The following is a 19323-nucleotide window of genomic DNA, read 5'->3' as shown; positions in this document are numbered from 1 at the left end:
AGATAGCACAGGAGCATTTTCTATGAGCTTCTGAGTTTTTCTAGGCCCACTGAGGAGAACTGTGAAATTTGGCATAGGCTCTAGGAATAGCAGAGGAGAGTTATTAGTAGAGTTTGCAGAACAGAATAATATGCGGATAATGAATACCTTTTTCCGCAAGCGGGTTAGTCGAAAGTGGACGTGGAGGAGCCCGAATGGTGAGACAAGAAATGAAATCGACTTCATACTCTGCGCGAACCCTGGCATCATACAAGATGTAGACGTGCTCGGCAAGGTACACTGCAGTGACCATAGGATGGTAAGAACTCGAATTAGCCTAGACTTGAGGAGGGAACGGAAGAAACTGGTACACAAGAAGCCAATCAATGAGTTAGCGGTAAGAGGGAAACTAGAGGAATTCCGGATCAAGCTACAGAACAGGTATTCGGCTTTAACTCAGGACGAGGACCTTAGTGTTGAAGCAATGAACGACAATATCATGGGCATCATTAAGGAGTGCGCAACAGAAGTCGGTGGTAACGCCGTTAGACAGGAAACCGGTAAGCTATCGCAGGAGACGAAAGATCTGATCAAGGAACGCCAATGTGTTATAGCCTCTAACCCTACAGCTAGAATAGAACTGGCAGAACTTTCTAAGTTAATCAACAAGCGTAAGACAGCGGACATCAGGAACTATAATATGGATAGAATTGAACAGGCTCTCAGGAACGGAGGAAGCCTAAAAACAGTGAAGAAGAAACTAGGAATAGGCAAGAATCAGATGTGTGCGTTAAGAGACAAAGCCGGCAATATCGTTACTAATATGAATGAGATAGTTCAAGTGGCAGACGAGTTCTATAGAGATTTATACAGTACCATTGGCACCCACGACGATAGTGGAAGAGAGAATAGCCTAAAGGAATTCGAAATCCCACAGGTAACGCCACAAGAAGTAAAGACAGCCTTAGGATCTATGCAAAGGGGGAAGGCAGCTGGGGAGGATCACGTAACAGCAGCTTTGTTGAAGCATGGTGGTCAGATTGTTCTAGAGAAACTGGCCACCCTGTATACGCAATGCCTCATAACCTCGACCGTACCGGAATCTTAGAAGAACGCTAACATAATCCTAATCCATAAGAAAGGGGACGTCAAAGACTTGAAGAATTATACACCGATCAGCTTACTGTCCGTTGCCTGCAAAGTATTTACTAAGGTAATCGCAAATAGAATCAGGAACACCTTAGACTTCTTTCAACCAAAGGACCAGGCAGGATTCCGTAAAGGCTACTCAACAATAGACCATATTCACACTATCAATTAGGTGATAGAAAAATGTAGGGAATATAACCGACCTTTATATATAGGTTTCATTGATTACGAGAAAGCGTTTGATTCAGTCGAAACCTCAGCACTCATGGAGGCATTGCGGAATCAGGGTGTAGACGAGCCGTATGTCAAAATACTCAAAGATATCTATAGCGGCTCCACAGCTACCGTAGTCCTCCATAAAGAAAGCAATAAAATCCCAATAAAGAAAGGCGTTAGGCAGGGAGATACGATCTCTCCAATGCTATTCCCAGCGTGTTTACAGGAGGTATTCAGAGACCTGGATTGGGAAGAATTAGAGATAAGAGTTAATGGAGAATACCTTATTAACTTGCGATTCGCCGATGATATTTCCTTGTTTAGTAACTCAAGGGACCAACTGTAATGGCTGCTCACTGACCTGGAGAGGCAAAGCCGAAGGGTGGGTCTAAAAAATAATCTGGAGAAAACTAAAGTAATGTTTAAGAGTCTCGGAAGAGAACAGCAGTTTACGATAGGTAGTGAGGCACTGGAAGTGGTAAGGGAATACATCTACTTAGGACAGGTAGTGACTGCGGATCCGGATCATGAGACTGAAATAATCAGTAGAGTAAGAATGGGCTAGGGTACGTTTGGCGGGCATTTTCAGCTCATGAACAGCAGGTTGCCATTATTCCTGAAGAGAAATGTGTATATAGCTGTGTCTTACCAGTACTCACCTACGGGGCAGAAACCTGTAGGCTTACGAAAAGGGTTCTACTTAATTGAGGACGCCGCACCGAGCTATGGTAAAAAGAATGATGGGTGTAACGTTAAGGGATAAGAAAAGAGCAGATTGGGTGAGGGAACAAACGCCAGGTAATGACATCTTAGTTGAAATCAAGAAAAAGAAATGGGCATGGGCAGGGCACGTGATGCAGAGGGAAGATAACCGATGGTCATTAAGAGTTACGGAATGGATTCCAAGGGAAGGGAAGCGTAGCAGAGGGCGGCAGAAAGTTAGGTGGGAGGATGAGATTAAGAAGTTTTCAGGGACAACATGGCCACAATTAGTATATAGACCGGTGTAGTTGGAGCAGTATGGGAGGTGCCTTTGCCCTGCAGCGGGCGTAACCAGGATGATGATGATGATGATGATGATGATGAAGAAGTAACCTCTGACCGGAGCATGGCGACATCTTTGGCATTTTCAGAGCCAACGAAATCAGAGATGGCTTGATATGAGGAAACTACAGCTACCCGTGGTCCGCATGCGTAGATGAGTCTTCAGCATAGTTGCGAAAGTGACAGCGCCGTTGGAGATAGGAGCATCCTTACCTGTTTATGCTGTGGCACGTTCTGGAGAACCTGACAAATGCAAAGGAAACGTTTAGTACGGGACAAAAATTTTGTGTATCGGTAAATTACTGGGATTGTGAGACCGAAAACAAGAAAGGGGCTGACAGATGGGATGGCACACTGTGATATAAAGTTTGTGAACAGGGATGAAGTACCTCAGACAGGCTGGCCAACGTTTCGATAGGAGGACCTATCTTCGTCAAAGGCGGCCTCGTCATCCTCGGCGTGTTAGTTTTAAAGGGTTAGTGCAGTGACGTCACGTGCGGGTGTTGTCGCTGGCGGCTGGTTTTAAAGAGAGAGATTACAAGAGGGAACAGGCGCTGTCGTCCGACGTCTGTGAGCCTCATTCTCAAGACGACGGGACAAGAGCGTGAGAGTGGGCATGCGGGGAGAAAAGAAAAGAAATAGAAGCAGAAAAAAAGCGAAAAAAAGGGCAAAAAAGGGGGGGGGGGCAAGGCGGCACCAAGACACAAAAAGGGGGGGGGGAGTGAAAGAAAAATAAAGAGAAAAATGAAATTTTAAGAAATACGGGGCCTTGGGAGCGTGTTGGGGATGCGAAAGGTTAGGAGGTATTCAGGGGGAGTCGGCGGCATGTTTTTGAGGCATTAGAAGGGCCGGTCAAGTGGTCTGTGCGCGAGTAACACAAGAGACAGAAAAGAAGGAGAAAACCCAGACACACACACACACACACTCAAAAAAAGCATGAGTTGAAAGTGGCTTGAGTAGCATAGTAGTAATAGGTCGAGTAATTTTGAAATAGTTAAGGTGGCGACGAGGAGTCTGCGGTGCAATGTATGGGGTGACTGAAAGGCAGCGGCATGGTCTTTCAAGGGGCACTGCCCCACACGCTTAACATAGGTGTCGTTACGGCGGCATCCAGAAGGCGATATTCTGGGTTGAGGCGCCGAAGAAGGCATATTGACTTCGGAAAGTGTTGTCGAGGTGGTTTAAGAAAAAAAAGATTAAAAAAAGGGGCGGAGGGGGAAGGGGGGGGGCGAAATCGGTATAACAAACAGGAGGGTCACGCGTGCAGAAGCGGGCGGGGGCAAGTGTACATGGAAGAAGGGGATCGTACAGTTGGTATAGACGTAAAAACCTGAATGAGTACATTAAATTGAGTAGTAGGCAGAAAAAAAAATTTTTTTTTCCTTTTCTCGAAATGGAAGAGTAGGTGAGGTTAAGAATTAAAGTTGACTGGTGGCCTAATGTGTTTTGTGTATTGGTTGATGATATGAGAGTTTCAGATTTAAGTTACAGCTTTTAAAGATTCTAAGTTGCCGCGTGCCAAATTAATTCCTGTCGGGTGTAGGCAATTAAACTTGTGTATGAGGTATGATTCGGTATACTTCCTTTCGCGAGGGGAACGGAAATTTGTTTGTAGTATATGGAGCCTTGCTTTGTCATACATATGTCCATGTTCATTAAAGTGGCTGGCTACTGCTTTGGGTAAATTGTGTTTTGTGTCCGCGCGGTGACCATTGAGTCTTGTATTGATTTGTTGTCCAGTCTCACCTATGTATTGTTTGCTACAAGCAGCGCATTCTAGACAGTAGACTACGTTGCTTGATGTGCAGGTGAAAGCCGAAGTTACCTTGTGTGTGTAATTCGACGCTGTACTTTTTACTGTAGTAGTGGATTGAATGTGTTTGCATGTAGAGCACCTGGGGCGGCCACAGGGATTGGTTCCCAACTTCTTCTTTTTCTGTAGTTTGGCGTGCACAAGAACATCTTTAAAATTAGTGTTGCGTCTGTAGGCCAGTCTGGGAGGGACGGGAAAAATCTTCTTAAGTTTCTGGTTGCTGGTGAGAATTGGGTAGTATTTACTTAGGATGTTATTCACGTTTGGGAGTGCGTTTGAGAATTTAGTAGTAAGAAGAGGCGTTGTTGTTCTTGTGATCCTCGGGCGGGGCTTGAGGACCTCGGCTCGATCAAGTTTGGTTGCAGCGATGTAAGCTGTTTGAAGGTCACTGTTTGGGTTGTTCCTGTTTGATAGCGTTTCTTTAAGGTGATCGAGTCTATCTATGTAGTCTTGGTTTTTAACGCAAATGCTATGTAGTCGTGTGGCTTGGCCTTTAAAGATGCCTTGTTTGCAGTGTCTGGGATGGTGGCTGGTATATTCTAGGTACTGTTGTTTGTCGAAAGGTTTCCTATACAGCGTTGTCTTTAGTTCACCATTGTCAATGTATATTGTTGTGTCTAGAAAGTTTATGCGCTCAGTTGAGGATTCTGATGTGAATTTTATTGTTGGGTGAACAGAATTCAGAAAGGCTACATATTTATCTAGACTGTCTTGACCGTGTCCCCAGATTATGAGTATGTCGTCTATGTATCGTAGGTATGTGTGGGGCTTGGTGGTGCAGCGCGATAGGAAATTTGTTTCTAGAATCCCCATAAATATGTTCGCGTAGGTTGGTGCAAAAGGCGTACCCATGCTTGTACCATGTATCTGTAGGTAGTAACTCTCTTCAAATTCGAAGTAGTTATGTGTTAGAACTAATTCAAGGAGAGACAGGTAGACTTCAGTAGAGTGTTGTGCACTGTGTTTCCTTGTGCCTGTCTCTCCTTGAATTAGTTCTAACACATAACTACTTCGAATTTGAAGAGAGTTACTACCTACAGATACATGGTACAAGCATGGGTACGCCTTTTGCACCAACCTACGCGAACATATTTATGGGGATTCTAGAAACAAATTTCCTATCGCGCTGCACCACCAAGCCCCACACATACCTACGATACATAGACGACATACTCATAATCTGGGGACACGGTCAAGACAGTCTAGATAAATATGTAGCCTTTCTGAACTCTGTTCACCCAACAATAAAATTCACATCAGAATCCTCAACTGAGCGCATAAACTTTCTAGACACAACAATATACATTGACAATGGTGAACTAAATACAACGCTGTATAGGAAACCTTTCGACAAACAACAGTACCTAGAATATACCAGCCACCATCCCAGACACTGCAGACAAGGCATCTTTAAAGGCCAAGCCACACGACTACGCAGCATTTGCGTTAAAAACCAAGACTACATAGATAGACTCGATCACCTTAAAGAAACGCTATCAAACAGGAACAACCCAAACAGTGACCTTCAAACAGCTTACATCGCTGCAACCAAACTTGATCGAGCCGAGGTCCTCAAGCCCCGCCCGAGGATCACAAGAACAACAACGCCTCTTCTTACTACTAAATTCTCAAACGCACTCCCAAACGTGAATAACATCCTAAGTAAATACTACCCGATTCTCACCAGCTACCAGAAACTTAAGATTTTTCCCGTCCCTCCCAGAGTGGCCTACAGACGCAACACTAATTTTAAAGATGTTCTTGTGCACGCCAAACAGAAAAAGAAGAAGTTGGGAACCAATCCCTGTGGCCGCCCCAGGTGCTCTACATGCAAACACATTCAATCCACTACTACAGTAAAAAGTACAGCGTCGAATTACACACACAAGGTAACTTCGGCTTTCACCTGCACATCAAGCAACGCAGTCTACTGTCTAGAATGCGCTGCTTGTAGCAAACAATACATAGGTGAGACTGGACAACAAATCAATACAAGACTCAATGGTCACCGCGCGGACACAAAACACAATTTACCCAAAGCAGTAGCCAGCCACTTTAATGAACATGGACATATGTTTGACAAAGCAAGGCTCTATATACTACAAACAAATTTCCGTTCCCCTCGCGAAAGGAAGTATACGGAATCATACCTCATACACAAGTTTAATTGCCTACACCCGACAGGAATTAATTTGGCACGCGGCAACTTAGAATCTTTAAAAGCTGTAACTTAAATCTGAAACTCTCATATCATCAACCAATACACAAAACACATTAGGCCACCAGTCAACTTTAATTCTTAACCTCACCTACTCTTCCATTTCGAGAAAAGGAAAAAAATTTTTTTTTTCTGCCTACTACTCAATTTAATGTACTCATTCAGGTTTTTACGTCTATACCAACTGTACGATCCCCTTCATCCATGTACACTTGCCCCCGCCCGCTTCTGCACGCGTGACCCTCCTGTTTGTTATACCGATTTCGCCCCCCCTTCCCCCTCCCCCCCTTTTTTTAATCTTTTTTTTTTCTTAAACCACCTCGACAACACATTCCGAAGTCAATATGCCTTCTTCGGCGCCTCAACCCAGAATATCGCCTTCTGGATGCCGCCGTAACGACACCTATGTTAAGCGCGTGGGGCAGTGCCCCTTGAAAGACCATGCCGCTGCCTTTCAGTCACCCCATACATTGCACCGCAGACTCCTCGTCGCCACCTTAACTATTTCAAAATTACTCGACCTATTACTACTATGCTACTCAAGCCACTTTCAACTCATGCTTTTTTTGAGTGTGTGTGTGTGTGTGTCTGGGTTTTCTCCTTCTTTTCTGTCTCTTGTGTTACTCGCGCCTCGCGCACAGACCACTTGACCGGCCCTTCTAATGCCTCAAAAACATGCCGCCGACTCCCCCTGAATACCTCCTAACCTTTCGCATCCCCAACACGCTCCCAAGGCCGCGTATTTCTTAAAATTTCATTTTTCTCTTTCTTTTTCTTTCACTCCCCCCCCCTTTTTGTGTCTTGGTGCCGCCTTGCCCCCCCCCCCCCTTTTTTCCCCTTTTTTCGCTTTTTTTGTGCTTCTATTTCTTTTCTTTTCTCCCCGCATGCCCACTCTCACGCTCTTGACCCGTCGTCTTGAGAATGAGGCTCACAGACGTCGGACGACAGCGCCTGTTCCCTCTTGTAATCTCTCTCTTTAAAACCAGCCGCCAGCGACAACACCCGCACGTGACGTCACTGCACTAACCCTTTAAAACTAACACGCCGAGGATGACGAGGCCGCCTTTGACGAAGATAGGTCCTCCTATCGAAACGTTGGCCAGCCTGTCTGAGGTACTTCATCCCTGTTCACAAACTTTAATTCACAGGGATTGTGAGAGAATCGAATCCTCGTCCTGGTAATCTTTGTTGGTTGGTAATGATAATTTAGAGCGAATTGAGTAATAGTTATTTTGACAATTGGTCGGCGCTGGTCCCATCGACGTTTCTTTTCCCCTTTGCAGCTCCTCGTATTCATGCTGCTTGCTCCTCGGGAGTGAAAACCATGCTTGCCTACCCATAGCGGTACTGCACCAGCAATGAAATCAGTTGCTAGCCTTGTTTTTTCATATACGAAAGGCTAGTTATGACACTGCCCATGTTGCAAGCTGACGTCAATATGCAAGCTTGCGCAACAGTAATCTTTACCAGGAAACGTATGCGGGGAGCACTACGTGGTTGGTATTGTTATCAGGAGCGCCTTATCATCAATTATGTGGTTCTGATGCTTGTTTTGCGTTTGTTCTTTCCTGAAGCGACAGCTGTTCTGTATGTTGTATGCATGTTTTCAAAGAACGTATGCACTTTTCATTTACATTGCTGAGTGTTTGAAGCCTGCTTCGCCTCCACCGCGGGTCGGCCCAGTATTCTACTACCTCTAGGACCGGCCCACATTTTTACCCATGGACGTGGGCAACAAACATTCCGACCTAACAGAGGCCAACAGCTTCGCTGTGGAAAGCTCGGGTGAGGCTCAAATACACACATTTTAGCATTCGCAAGGCGCCCGCACCGAAATAGTTTCCTTCCACAAAACATCAAGCCTGGCGTACGCGCTGAGTCCGTCTACACGCTAGCAACCCGTCTTCGATCAGGCATAATTTATCTATTAATATTAATTTAATTTATTTATTTAATATTTATTTTTTGATAATCTCAGCCCATGATATATCATTACAAAAGTGAAACAGCTAGACAAAGAACATTCATAAGCGCTACATCCCTTGCCAGGAAGTGGAAAAGAAAACTGTACCGATGAAGCATCGTACATCAATGTTGATTTTCTAGTTGTAAGAATATTCTAACTGTTGAAAACTTATAAAAACAGCAGTACCTGGGTATACAAAATCAAGGAAAAGTGTTTTGTACAAGGCACACAAAATTGGCATACAAAAGTGTTGCATAGAGAGACATACAAAGTGTTCCGTCATCATCATCATCCTAATTACGCCCACTGTAGGGCAAAGGCGTCTCCCATACTTCTCCAACTTCCCCGGTCATGTACTAATTGTGGCCATGTTGTCCCTGCAAACTTCTCAAACTTCTTACGGAATCCAGGTCGTAACCCTGAATGACCATCGGTTATCTTCCATCCTCATTACATGTCCAGCCCATGCCCATTTCTTTTTCTTGATTTCAACTAAGATATCAGCAACCCGCGTTTGTTCCCTCACCCAATCTGCTCTTTTCTTATCCCTTAACGTTACAGCCATCATTCTTCTTTCCATAGCTCGTTGCGTCGTCCTCAATTTAAGTAGAACCCCTTCCGTAAGCCTAAAGGTTTCTGCCCCGTAGGTGAGTACTGGTAAGACACAGCTGTAGTACACTTTACTCTTGAGGGATAATGGCAAACCTGCTGGTCATGATCTGAGGTTGCCTGCCAAACGCAACCCACAACATTCTTATTCTGATTATTTCAGTGTCATGATCCGGATCCGCGGTCACTACCTGTCCTGAGTAGATGTATTCCCTTACCACTTCCAGTGCCTCGCTACCTATCGTAAACTGCTGTTATCTTCGAAAACTGTTAAACATTACTTTAATTTCCTGCACATTAATCTTTAGACCCACCTTTCTACCTTGCCCGTGCAGGTCAGTGCGCAGGCATTGTAATTGGTCCCCTGACTTAGTAAGTAAGGCAATATCATCAGCTAATTGCAAGTTACTAATGTAATCTCCATTAACTCTTCTCCCAAATTCTTCCCAATCCAGGTATCTGAATACATCCTGTAAACACGCAGTGAATAGCATTGGAGAGATCGTATCTCCCGGCCTGATGCCATTCTTTATTGGGATTTTGTTGCTTTCTTCATGGAGGATTACGGTGGCTGTGGAGCCGCTATATATACCTATCAGTATTTTTACATATGGCTCGTCTACACCCTTATTCCGTAATGCCTACACGACTGCTGAGGTTTCGACTGAATCAAAAGCGTTCTCGTAATCAATGAAAGCTACATATCAGGGTTCGTTATATTCTGCACATTTCTCCATCACCTTACTTATAGTGTGAATAGCGACTCTTGTTGAGTAGCCTTTACGAAATCCTGCCTGGTCCTCTAGATGACAGAAGTCTAAGGCGTTCCTGATTCTATTTGCGATTACCTGAGTAAATACTTTGTTGACTACCGACAGTAAGCTGATCGGTCTATAATTTTTCAAGTCTTTAGCGTCCCCCTTTCTTATGCATCAAGGTTATGTTGGCGTTGCTCCAAGATTCCGGTACGTTCGAGGTCATCAGGCATTGCGTATACATGGTGGCCAGGTTTTCTAGAACAATCTGCCCACCATCTTTCAACAAATCTGCTGTTATCTGATCCTACCCAGCTTCAGCAGCCCAACACCATAGCCACTGAGCAACCACGGCGGGTGCCTACCCAGCTGCCTTCCCCCTTTGCATAACTCCCAAGGCTTTCTTTAGTTCTTTCGACGTTACTTGTGGGATGCCAAATTCCTCTAGATTGTTCCCTCTACCATTATCGTCGTGGGTGCCTCTGGTACAGTATAAATCTCTATAGAACTCTTCAGCCATTGGAACTATCTTATCCATATTTGTAATGATATTGCGGGCTTTGTCTCTTAAGGCATACATCTGCTTCTTGCCTATTCTTCTTGCCTGAGAGCATGCTCAATTCTCAGGAACGGACGCAATTGTCAGGAAATTATGACGTAGGCCAACTCAAATTGAAGGGTGGAGTAACTTAATTTTTGGGCGGGCCAAATTGAAATTTAGGGTGCGTGAACTGAAATTTAGGGATATGGTCACGCATGCCTAGACAAATCCAGTAGAGGTTCTGCATTCTTTTTGAGGGCAAAATAGCAATGGTAAAAAAAATATTAGTGGTGTGGCACTTGCAGGTATATTATTCAATGTGACTAATAACTTGTTTTGTTTGACGGATGCGCAGTATTTAGTTGCGAGGCAAAAGTGCATCTAACATATCTGCGCGAGACATTTAAGCACCAATTGAACCGGCGCCTGGGTGCTGACATGGTAAGTTATTTATATGTGAGCGTTTTCCGCCGTTGCGTATTGATAAATTACTGGGCTTGTAAGAGAATCGGCTCCTGTTGGTCGTAACTGTTCTTACGTTTTCTCTTTTCTGTTGTAATAAAATGCTCTTTCTTGCTTACTTGCTTTCTTTCTTTCTTTATTTAGTTATTTATTTATTTATTTATTTATTTATTCCTTTCTTCCTTGCTTTCTTTCTTTCTTTTTTTGCTTCAGTATTTCAAGAAATATATACGGCAGCCAGGTGCCGTATTTTTCTCGCTCTAGAGCTGCTTCTCGCACCAGTACCCAGCACTTTCCAGTATTAAGCGCCAGTCCAACGCTCCAGTATCGAGGGCGCGACCATAGCCCCATAATCCGGCATGGCATTGGACACTGGGTGAGGGATTTTTCAAAAGAGAGAGCCTTGTAACGTGGACCTTATCAGGTAGAACTTGACGTGTTCCATTATGTGAAAAATTTAGTCACAAAGCTCTTCGTTCGTTCGATATATGCTGATGTCTTCGCATTGTACCGGACTGACATTGGTGCAGATGCCCAAATGTCCGCCACAATTTTTTTAGATCATTTATCACCGCTAAGCTAGGCAGTCTAGCTGTCTAACAGGCAACCTGAAAGGTTCATGTATTTAGTATTCGGGCACGTTGAGAGATCCTTTTGAGTAGCGTCGACCGAGACTAGCACTAAGGCTTGCGCATCGAGTGTAGCACGGCTACCAGATTACTTCAGCCTCCGCAACAACAGGGCCAGGTGTTGCTGCTTACGCTGCTGAACAACGACACTGGCAGGAGCGAACGAAAAACTCACCCGCGTGCTCAGTCGCGACAGCGTGTTGTGTACGCGAGTACCGGCTTTGAGATTCCGCACAGGCCTGCCGTTCTGTGCGGCAACAGCGTAGAAAGCTCACAGGTCCGACGCACACCCAAGAAGTTCTACGTATTTCCGGTAAGGTAGTCCAAAATAAAATAAAAGTCAAGCGTGCCCCACTGCTTTTAGCAGTTAGCCGTACTTGTTGGTTTTCTCGTGACAAATTGTTGTCTTTGTGTCGTAGTCAGTGGGGGGATACTTTCGCGTGTGATTAGGGTACATTAACGGGAATCAACACTGCTTAATGGTCTTGTTGGACTGTTGGATGCATGGCTACGCGAATGCCGCGCAAACAAACGGACAATGAAGAAAATGCATGTGGAAATGTGTTTGGGCTGAAATGTCGTGGTCATGATGCCAACATTCCAACAAGCCCAATTAGCTGTCTTGATTCACCACATTTCAAGTCAGCGCTTGTGTCGTGCATTTCCTTCTTTTTACTTCTGTTTCCGCTGAATTTTCCTAACCATGAATCCCGTAACAGGGGTTCGTAGGCAACTGCATAGCTAGAAATTTCGTTCGGGGGGGCAGGGTGGGGCGGCTCACATTCCAGCTCCGCCTCCTTCTCATAGAATTTGCGGAGGGAGCAAGTTCATTATATATAACTGGATTGCAATTACCAAAGATGCGGCAAATGAATTTTTGAACGCTATGCACTGCCAACACAAGTAAAATATGTATTTTTTCATAACAGAACATACTCGTGTGTTCAAAAATTGTGCCTGAAGTAAGTGATATCAATACTTTCATTTTTTTGTATATTTCATAATTAAAGAAAATATCCCACAAAATTTAGACCTATATCAGTTCGAAGCCAGCCAAGCAGTCCATGCCGCTGATATGGCAAATGTAAAGGCCGTGAAATTAGGAAGTTGACAAATATTTTAATGAAAATTTGTCATTCAAGAAAATTGTTTACGCTTCTGTACATGTGCAACGGCCACAGAAAATGCTCAATGACGCTCTCCTTCGTTGCAATCTATTGCGCAGGAGGAGCTGTCACCGCTTGTGTATTGTGAGTAATTGCACCGAAATTGAACCGAGTAATAACACCGAAAGTCGCAACAGACAGCACATACAAAAATGAGGAGTTCTGTGAAATATACGAGGGCCAGGTAAATGAATGTGAGTCGATGCGAATGTATGACAAACGGGGGCCCTTTATTTAAATGTGGTCTCCACGAACGTTGAGACATTTGCCGTACTGACTAACGAGTCGCGTGATGCCCGTCTCATAAAGCTCCTTAGGTTTCTGCTTCAAAAAGCCTGTAAGTTATTCCTTTACGTAATCGTCCGACGCGAATCTGGTTCCCTTGAGCTGTTTGTTGAATTAACCCAAATTGTGGAAGTCACAAGGCGACTGTTCTGGGCTCTATGGCGGATGTTGCAGCGTTTCCCACTTGAACCTTGCCAGTTTTGTGTTAACCGCATCAGCGAAGTGGGGACGGGCATTGTTGTGGAGAAAAATGACCCCATTTGTCAATTTTCTACTTCGTTTGTTCTTGATTGCAACACGCAGCAGATCCGGCGTTTCACAAAACCGGAAATGATTGATAGTCTCTTCAGCTTTAGCGAATTCGGTCAGTAATGGCCCCTGAGGATCGAAGAAAAGTCAAGAACACCTTTCCGGCATAAATGACGGCCTTTGCTTCCTTTGGGGACAGTGAATCCAAATGATTCCACCGTAAGCATTGCCGTCGTGTTCCAGGCTCGTAATAGTGGCACCATGATTCGTCCCTGGTGACAATTGCAGACAAGACGTCACCCACATTGTGTTCCCGCACCATATGAGTCAAGGCAGCACCGATTCTCTCCGTATTCTGGTGGTGGTTCAAAATCTTGAGCATCCATTGCGCACACAAGAGGCGATAACCAAGATGTTTATGAATTATAGTGTGAACCGAACCATGACTGACGTTCACACGCTCTACCATTTCATCAATGGTTATCCTTCGTTCTTGTGTATTCAGCTCATCAGCCTTTGCAATTGCGTTGGGGGGGAGGAGGAGGGATTGCACGGTGGCGTTGGCCCCATTTTGGATCATCTTTGCAACTTTCACGTCCTTCTTTGAAGCGTTTCCTCCAACGCTCCACAGTGGCCAATGAAATACATCATTCAATGTACACTGTGACTTTGCGTCACAGTGACAATGACTCCGTGTCGTTTCTGAGAGCCTTAGCTGGCCATTGCCCCTAAAGCCACGGCCCCGAGCGAACAGTACGTACCAAAATTCACATAGTATGACAAAAGCATATGACGAACATAATAACGGATCATGACATGAATATTATGTTCCATGTAGGTCATGAAACAGCCGCCTACATCTTGGTGCTCTCATGGTCGTTTCGTTAACTTTCTAGGTACGAAAATCGGTATACGATGTGAGGAGTGTATGACGAAGATAAATTATAGGTTATGGCAGGAATATCATGATATGTGTGTCATGTAGGTCATGAAACAGCTGCCTATGTCTTGGTGCTCTCATGCTCATTTTGTTAACTTGGTATGTAACACAATTGGCATAGTACGACAAGAGTTTATGACAAACAAATAATAGATTATGACAAACAAATAATGTCATTACATGCTCGTGATTTAGGTCATGAAATAGTTGGATACGTCGTGGTACTCTCGTGGTCGTTTCGTTAACTTGGTAGGCTCACCGCAGACTACTTCGCATAACATCGATTCCCACAGGGCGTGGAATCTGCCGGATTTTATTTGGTAAAAGTAACTACAATTGAAGTTTACAGATACGAAAACACCAATTGGCCCATTGATTTAAAAAACCGGCGAGTGTCATTTTTATCACCGAAACGACACTTAAGCTCGCATTGCCATTCGATGCCAATAGAGTTCACGAGTGCACCTCAACGGAGTTCGCATTGGCTGCGACGCCACGTGAGGAGATGTGGCTCGAAGAGCAGAATGGCCGAAAGGACACATCTGCTTCCATGCTTGTGCACCAGGTATTCTTGTAGGTGAGAGGGCATCGCCACGACGTTACGCCACCCTCGCTCTAGCTCTGCCCACGAGCGCTCGTCGAAGGAGTAGAGCTCGGCAGAGCGGCCGAACGAGGACACGTGCAGTAGCAAGAGTGCACCAGGTGTTGTTTGAGGGGAGAGGTCATCGCTGTGATGCGTCATGACATAGACATCAGCGCTTCTGTTACAAGTGGTGTTGGCACCACACACTGATGCTGCTTGCTGGATCGGGCAGCACGTTGTGCTTTGGTACAGTACTATCGGCAGAAAACTCCAAGGACCTTTCAGCGCCGTTCAATTGGACAATAATACCTTCGCATTTACAGAAGCGCTAAGCAGTGGTTAAGTGTCCTCACTTTTTTCGCAGAAGAGCGAGCCTGTACTTGATGGTGTGTTAGGCAAAACAGATAGGAAAGATCATTCGAGCGTGAGCGCGTTGAAGCCTACCACCCAGTACAGGCTTAAAAATATAGAAATAAAATGAGCAATTTAAGAAATAATGACAAGTGTGAACGACTATGGGATGCGAGAAAAGTAGAATGGAATGCAAAGACAGGATTGTGCGAGAAGGGGCAGAAGCCGGTCTTGATGGAGTGAGCAATGATGGGAGGGGAGAAGAAGAAAAGCAGCGAGTCAGTGACGGAGGGAGGCGGAGTCATAGGAAAACAAGACTTGTGTGATATCAGGGATAAGAAGGGGGAATGAAGCGCAACGTTATCACCGGTCTTTAACCACAACATGCGGGACTGCCTTCACGACTTCCGGAGACTCTGCAGGTATATTGGGCAGGGGATGATGCAGGGCCACCGGAAGGGACAGAAAGTTCTGACAGGAATCGAGGAACACAGACTCGCGATGCTTGATTGGCTTACCGTGAAGCGGCTCTGGTTGTCCGGATCATTTGAAAACGCGCACTGAGGTAGACAGCTCACAGTAGCGGACGGAGCCATCAAGAAGTCTGCAGGCCATGTGGACTGTGAACGTGCTTCAATGCTCTTCCAGAGTCCGCCACCTCAAAGATGCTAAGCCTCCAGGGTGCAGCCTGCCTACCTTGTCGTGGGTCTGAACACTATAATTCTTAAAGTCCGGCGCTAGACGCCATCAAGTTGGCCAACTAGATTGCGCTTATGTGGGGGAGGCATTACGGCAGTATTAAAGCAGGGCAAGTACCAACGTGGTGCAGTGGACTTGGAGCGCCACACCTCGGCACCGTGACACGAAGTGCGAAGCCCAAGGTTTGCCAAGCTGTTCTGACGTCGCGGACCGCGTGTAATGAGAACTCCGAACGAAGGCGTGACGCCTAGATGGTGGCGTTATCGGTTGCTGTAAGTGATTTAGGCTCGACTATCTTGTTTGTGCGCACCTGCTTGTAGTAAAGCAGGTGACTCGACATTCTGAACTGTTTGGCGTCGTGCGATTTGTGAGTGCCCAGTGTTCAATGTCATTGATAAACAGCTGTAAGTTCACACTGTCGGATAGTTGTGTTGCTGGCCTACTGCACAAGTTGGTAATGTTGGGATTGTTGCATGTCGTTGACATAGATAAGGGATGGCGCTGGTTCAGCCACTCAGTCCTGAGAGACTTCTGATGAGACCGCAAACTAGGGGGAGCTGGCACCACGATACATTACGCTCAGACTCCGGTAGTGCAGGCCACGGTATAGCTAGACGCGTAGTGGTCCCACAATGACCGCTTGCTTCACTTTTGGGAGGACAGTGTCGGCATCCTGCACGACAAATGCATTGCTGAAATCGAGCTGAATCAGATCCAGCGCGGTGCGGTTGTCCACATGGTCGCTCAAGAAGTGCGTGAGGGTCGCTAATACTGTCTCGCCGCTTCAACCGGAACGAAAACCGCGTTCTCTCTCGGTGAGGTAGTTGGGCTCTTTGAGGAAGTTGAGGGGCTCACTGTTCAATAGCAGCCTAAATGTGCGGCGAAGAATTTAGGTGCTTGACATTTCTGCCAAAGGCGCAGCAATAACATGGACGTATTTATAGCATTTCATTACCCGATTCGTGAAACCTTCGCTTCACGTACATTCCAACATGTGCGTTGGATCTGCATCACTTTTTTTATTTGCCCGTTGATGTTTCCGCACAAGCAATACCATGGCACGCTTTACGTAGTCAATCGAATCAATGTTCGTCGCTTGCTGTCCCGCATGTCTACTCTCTAGTGAAACTGGTGGTTTCTTCAGCAGCAAGTGGCTGTGTAAACGTACAAAACAAGCATATGCAACGCCTACATGAAAACCACGAAGTATAGCCCATCCGGAAGTCACAACCGTTAGCTTGATGAAGCGAGTGAGCGAGCTGACTTATACTGTGCGGGCCTCACTGACAACGGCGTCGATTGCACGTTCTCACCTATGCCGTGGTCATACGGCCGATTCAAGGCTCCGACGCATGCTACGTTCCTCACTGTTGTCTGGCTAAAATTTGATGTCAACGAGTCTACCGTCACCACATAAAAACCGCTGAGAAATTATTCTTGCCTGTTTCACTGTAAAGCAAGTGTAAAGCTGCCGTCAGGAGCTTTACTGTGCAAAAATAAATCCATATTACATTTAAATGATGCTAGCCATTTCGTACAAATAAATATTCAGAACTTAACACATATGGTCATTTACTTGAGAAATGCACGCCGCGTTAACTATGTCTGCTTTCGCTAAAGTAGACAAGCTCTGCAAAGTTAGGGAAGACGGAACTGAAATTGGCGGTAAACTCTGATGGGCTGTTTTGAATATGAATACATGTCCAGAAGCTCGGTCCCCGATCTTTCCATTTAAATATCAAGAAAGGTTCTTCGCCAATATAGGCACGCGTCAATCGGTCATGCATTATTGTGCTCTTCAATGTATGTGGTTTAAACGTGGTCCTCAGCTGTCACTCATCTCGGAACGCTCAGTGCCCTCCGCGCATTATGTACCGCGTTATATACCGCTCTGCCGTTAAAAGCTTTTGCTGAGGCACTCACGGTGAGCGTTACAATTAATGCACCATGACTGATAAAGCCGTGGGACATTTATATTAGGTTAGCACCACAGCCTATATTTTGGGACACGCGAAGGAGGGCCACCCAACGCCCGCATTTGTAGCGTGCGTTTGGGCACGTGGGCCATACGTGTGATGGTCTGAAAGTGTTCAGCATGACCGGACTAGCCGAGTGACAACTACTACTTACTGAGCGCACTTGGAATTGGTCGCACTAAGAGACAGCACTATTTATGATTTCTTGTGCGTCGGAAAAACGAAAGGCTCATAACGTCGTTACTAAGTTTACTGCAAGACGAGCATTACAGACATTTCCTGTCGGTATCCCGGAACGCCAGGTGGCGCCAAGCAGTGCGGACGCGCTCTCAACGGCTGCTTTTACGATTGTATCCTGTTGCGGCCAAACTCAACGGACAACTCCCGAAATTGGACCAGGTATACCGAAAGGCGTAAGGATGTTGCCGATAGCAAGTTTTTGGTGATGCGAATTCCGACTCTTCCGAAATCGAAGATCATCGCCTGCACGTCGACTCGCCATGCAAACCCTAACAATTGGTGCGGAGAACGCGGCTCCAGGAGCCCGTACGCGGTGTAACCGCTACGTGGCGAGCAGCACTCCACCCGTTATGGACGAGGACCAACCAAAGACCCCAATGCACACGAACCAGGACTCCGAACGTCAAACGGAGGCAGTCACGAGTGTTGATGACGACTTTCTCTCGCCTGACGAGGTGAATTACTAGGAGTCCACCACCAACTCTGGGAACGCCGAGGACATCAGCAAGCAAGGTCAGTGGCAAATTGCACTATCACTACGAACTCGCAAGAAAATCAGAAAAGAAGTGCGGACCGCCGAGTCGAATGGCGGGGTCAAGCACCCCAACCACAAAGCAGGGGTGGAGCAACGCGCCGGAGACGCTTGGCGCGTGGCGTTTTCACAAGAGCAACGGTGGTGCCCTAGCTCCGGAGGAGCAAGTGACGGGGCCCGTGACGCAATACTACCTGCAGGAGAGCGAGCTATGAGGCGACGCATGGCGGAATGGGGCCACTCACGCCGGAAAGCACCCCCTCTACCCAAGAATGACATGAAAATCATTATTAGACCAAAGCCAGGATTGGTGATTCGGAAAGTGCGGACGCATGAGGTATCCAGAGCCATAGTCCAGGCGTGTGGCGGACCTGCAAACATCACAGGAGACGATTTCTTGCTGCGGATACGGCCGGGCTCTAACATCGTCATAGCAAGCACACCCTAAGAACGAACAGCATAAGGGATCCTGAGGATCAAGGAGCTGGAGCTGCGAGGCAACCGACATTTTGTGAACACACACATCTCCAATCCCGACAACCTCCGTAAGGGAGTCATACATGGACTGGAGCCTGGAACTGCAGAAGACGAACTCATCAACAACCTAAGAGTACGGACGCAAGGGGTACGAATACTCTACGCCCGTATGCTTGGCAAATCGAGGATGGCAGTGCTGACGTTCGATGGCCCCATCGTGCCACGCTACGTATATTACTACGGTGACGAGACGCCATGTATACCCTACCAACCCACTCGAGAATACTGCAAGATATGCCAAATTCAAGGACATAGGACGGATGTCTGTCCAACACCAACTGTCAAAGCTTGTGCGAAATGTGGCCTCCGTGACCCACCAGCGGACCATGAGTGTGAGCCCAAGTGTGCCCTGTGCGGGGGAGCTCATCCTACAGCGGCACAAGA

The sequence above is a fragment of the Dermacentor albipictus genome, chromosome 7, assembly GCF_038994185.2.
Source record: "Dermacentor albipictus isolate Rhodes 1998 colony chromosome 7, USDA_Dalb.pri_finalv2, whole genome shotgun sequence".
Lineage (NCBI taxonomy): Eukaryota > Metazoa > Arthropoda > Arachnida > Ixodida > Ixodidae > Dermacentor > Dermacentor albipictus.
Note: the sequence above shows the minus strand (reverse complement) of the source record.